The sequence below is a fragment of the Nicotiana sylvestris genome, chromosome 1, assembly GCF_000393655.2.
Source record: "Nicotiana sylvestris chromosome 1, ASM39365v2, whole genome shotgun sequence".
Classification (NCBI taxonomy): domain Eukaryota; kingdom Viridiplantae; phylum Streptophyta; class Magnoliopsida; order Solanales; family Solanaceae; genus Nicotiana; species Nicotiana sylvestris.
In genome coordinates, this window is record NC_091057.1 from 95,660,402 (window position 1) to 95,665,456 (window position 5,055).

Consider the following 5,055-nt stretch of genomic DNA (forward strand, 5'->3'; position numbering starts at 1 on the left):
TAAGTTCATCATTTTTGAAGACGGGAAAGAGGCTAAGGCATAGGATTTCAAGGAGAATCAAAGGATATCAGTTGGGTAAGTTCCCTAAGCTTATTTATTTGGGTTTAAGGTCATTTTTCCATTGTTTAATCATGGGTTTACTGGAGATTAAGGAATAAAAATTGGGGATTAGGGCTTGAGTTTAAGAGGCCTTTGAATGGAGATTTGAGGGGTCATTTGGACTCCGATTTCAGTGTTCATGATATGTATAGACTCGTGGGAGGATAAGGATTTTGTTGATGTAAAAATTATTGAATTTCGAGACGTGGTCTCGGGGGTCGGGTTTTGGTAATTTAGGGGTTTGTGTCATTTATTGATTGTTTTCGCTTGGGCTTCGTTCCCTTGGCATATTTTGACGTTGTCGTTCTGATTTTGGTTAGATTCGACGCAAGTAGAGGCCAATTCGAGGGGCAAAGGCATCGCGGAGTAGTATTTTCACTGGTTTGAGGTAAGTAACCATTGTAAATCTAGAACTGAGGGTACAAACCCCGGTATTTGACTGGTTTTGATAAATGTGGTGACGCACATGCAAGGTGACGAGTGTGTGGGCGTGCACCGGTAGGGATTGTGACTTGATCCGTCCTGTAGCGACTATTAAGCAGCATATTTGACTTGGAACCTTATGAAATTTTATACTTAAGCTAATTAGACTATATTATAGGTTGTATTCCATGTTTGGGGCCTTGTGCCGACTTGTTGATACCCTTAGGGGCACTTTTACTGTTTTTCCTCACTTTAGTTGTTGAAAGCATATCCTCAGTCATGTTTTACCTGTTTAAATGTTTTTAAAACTGTTTTTGTCACTCCACTTTTAATTGTGAGGATTGTTTGCGTTGAGTTCCCTAATTTCTATTTTTGTGCCCGAGAGGCTGTGAGGTTAATGACTGAGAGAGGTTGAGAACCTAATAGTGAGGATATTGTATGTATATATATTATGGATCGGGTTGCATGCCACAGCGATACTTATATGGATCGGGTTGCACACCGCAGTGATACTTATATGGATCGGGCTGCATGTCGCAGCGATATATATACTGGATCGGGCTGCACGCCACAGCGATTTGATGCTTGGGCTGTAGGAGCCCCTCCAGAGTCTGCACACCCCCATTGAGCGTAGTCGACTATAAATTATGGATCGGGCTACACACTGCAGCGGTTACTATGATTTCTATTATTATGAGATATTAATGAGCTGAGTGCTGAGAATGAGCGCTGAGTGATGAGAATTGAGACACGGGTGACTAAGAGGCTTGCCCGAGGGACCATATTTTGAGTGTTTCCTTTCCTGAGGGGCCCTGTTATGATGTTTCACTGATTTCACTCTTCTTTTAAATAAGCCTCTGTTGGATATATTGCTAAGTATCTGATTTCAAACATTTTAAACTGGAGATGATGATTTTATGAGGAAACTGATTTTAAACTGTAAAGTTGATCCGTTCTGTTACAACCCATATCCACACGCGTTAGTTCATGCCATATATTAGTTAACATAAATCCAAGAAAGAATTACCTTTGAGATGATAAGAAGTTAATCCTATTGGTCTTAAGTGATACAAGGGTGTATAAGGGTGATTAACAAGTATTAGAAGTTAAACGAATCAAGGATGTTGTACCTCGTATTTTCAGGTAAACCTAGAGGTTCTTAATACACTCAAGAGGTCATGTATTAAGGTATTTGAATCATATAATATTCGTATCATAAGTCTTGAAGTCAAACGAGTTATGAAACAAAATTCGACAAACGTTGTCGCAACTTAGGTTCATAATTTTACTTAAACATTAAGTTAAATGTTTCTAAGCTTTTCTCCTAATTTACAAGTAATTACGGGGTGATCTACCCACCAAATAAAAGATCTATGAGTATAGTTTCTAACGCATTAAATCGTTTGTCAATACGATCTCGGAGTATAGAGATATTCATATTTTCGCAAGCCTGCGCAGATTGGTAGATGACAAGTAGGTGCATCACCTACTTGCCAAAATGATAGGACAAAATTAAAAGACCTAAGTCGGCCAAGAGAGGACTTTTAAGGGGTTATGAACTCAGTTATTTCATCCATATTTCAGACCCTCAAAACCAAAGTTAACCCCTGCAACTCCTCCCCAAAAATCCCACACAAACCCTAATCGATTTTCCCTCTCTTTCAAGTTTTATTTGAAGGTAAAACCTAGAGTTTGAAGAACCAAGGGAAGGGCTGAGTTATCCAACAAGTAAGGTAAGTTACTTCCATCTTTCATACATTTTTCTCTGCTGTGAATTCATGGTAATTCGTTCTATACATGTAAGAACTCACAGGACGGTGATCGGAAGCCGTGAGTTCGAGTTATTCACTTGTAGCGGACTGTTTTGTGTTGCTATTGGGATGCATGTTTTACTACTATTTTGTGGAGTTTTGGATGTGTAAGGGTGCGGAGAAATACCATATATATGTAGGGTTGTGGGCTGATAGTTATTCGTAATATTTCCGGGTCGTTTGACACGACTACGGTGGCCGTCGTATGTATGATGTAATTAGGTTGTGCGAGGACTGTTTTGGGAGGATCAATATGTTTATTATTGATGTTGTTTGGGCTGTTTGGTGATTGTTTTGAATGGTGTGAAGTCATATATATAGGGGAGGTGTTGTCCGTTTCAACGTAAAATAGGTTGTGGTCGATACATAATAGTTATGACGCTTAAATGATAATGATAGTATCGTTTCTCTTATTGTAGACTAAGGAGTTGTGACAATTGCATAGCTTGTGATTGGGGAAGTATATACAAGGTATGTGAGGCTATCCCTTTTCTTCTTTTGCACGACTCTGATTGTACATAATGTAATGAACGAGCTTCCAAAGATACTCTACTCTTAGAAGCTAGCAGTACTTACATTGCTTTCCCTCTTATGGAACGATTGATGTTAATGTTGCTTCTCTTATTCTTATGTTATCAATGTTGTTGGTACTTCCTGATTCTTATAAGGTTCATAATGAAGAGTTGGTCCTAATAGCGGTACAGAGGATACCGACCTTACATCACTCCGATAGGTTTAGAATGTGATTCCATGAGTCGAGCATGCATTATGTATATGTATCTATTTTACTCTACCGAGCCGCGCTATAGTCGGCCGGGTACGGCACATATTGTGCAACCACTGATCAGTTGGGTTTTACCGAGCTCCACGTGGCCGGGTACGATTCTACCGAGCCTTATGACGGCCGGGTACATTTTTACCGAGCCTATTATGGCTGGGTTCGATATGATGATGATGATTACCACAGAGGGATATATTTTAAAAGTTTATGTATACATAGATATGTATCATGCATTTCATGTCAGTAGCCCTCAGAGGTACTCAGATGTTCCAGGTTTTATATTCTCTATCCCTGCTTACATTACTGTTCGTATTTATGGTTCCCTGCCTTACATACTCAGTACATTATTCGTACTGACGTCCTTTTGTTTATGGATGCTGCATGTCGTGCTGCAGACCCTAATAGACAGGCAGGTGTAGCTCCCCTACCATAGTAGGTTGTCCAGTTCAGCAGTGATTGGCGAGATCCCTTCTCCGGACTTATCGTGGTCTTGGTATGCATTTTTGTTATAGACATTATGGGTATGTCGGGGCCCTGTTCCGGCTATGTTACAGCACTTATGTTCATTTAGAGGCTCATAGACAAGGGTCGACTCATGTATAGTTTGGTATGCCTTGTCGGCTGGTTTGTGTTGTATAGTTTTTCATGGTAGCATGGTAGCTCGTTCCTTATATGTAGTTTCTTGATTGTCTGGTCATCCCCTGCTATGTATGTTCATGCCATCATATTTTATTGTTGGGTGTCCATGATCCATGTCTACCATTTATATTGATCTCGTCAACCCTAAAAGATAATAAAAAAGGTTAGATAAAATGTACGTTGGTGCTCGGCAAGTATGGTCGGGTGCTAGTCATGGCCCTCCAGTTTGGGTCGTGACAAACTTGGTATCAGAGCGAGTCTGTCCTAGGGATTGTCTATGAGTCGTGTCTAGTAGAGTCTTGATTATGGATGTGTAGCACGCCACATTTATAATCAGGAGGCTATATGACATCTAGGGTTGTTACCTTCTTCCTGAATCTAGATCGTGCGTAGAGTTGAGTCGTAAGTGTTCGTCTCTAATACTCACCTTGTTTTCTTTCAGCGATGCCTTCGACTAGGAAGCAAATAATTAGTAGACGTCTTGATACAGCTGCGGGAGAGGGTACCAGTCAGGTGCCCCAAGCTAGAGCAAGCCAAAGTGAGGCTCAGAGTGAGATGTACCTCATCTACCCCGTCTCCTCCAGAGGATATTAGGAGGCACCCAGCACCTCCAGTTCCTCCGTCTGGCACTACAGACCAGGATATGCAGAGTACTTTGCAGTTATTGACTAGCTTGGTAGCTGCTCAGGCTCAGAGGAAGAATACAGGTGCTGCTGATAAACCAGTTAGTACGAGAGTTCATGATTTTATTAATTTAGTCCCTCCAGTGTTTACCGGATTAGACCCCAAGGAGGACCCGTAGACTTTTATTGACCAGGTTCATCGTACACTGCGGGTTATGCATGTTAGTGATACAGATGCAGTAGAGTTGGCTTATTATCGGCTACAGGATTTAGCGGTTCTCTGGTATGATAGTTGGGAGAGATACAGGGGTCCGAACGCTCCTCCAGCTGTGTGGAAGGAATTTTCTGAGGCCTTTCTTTGTCACTACTTGCCAATTGAGATACGACGAGCTAGAGCTGATAAGTTCTTGAACCTTAGACAAGGTAATATGAGTGTACAAGAGTACAGTATGCAGTTTGATTCTTTAGCAAGGTATGCTCCCCATATGGTGGCCGAGATAAGTGATAGGGTACATTTGTTCGTGAACGGATTGGGACCACATCTGATAAATGAGTGCACGACAACCTCCTTGGTGGAGGGCATGGATATTTCCCGTATTCAGGCTTATGCCCAGACCCTAGAGGATCTTAAGCGCCAGCAGAGGGCAGATAGGGAGCAAGATAGGGGCCAGCATAAGAG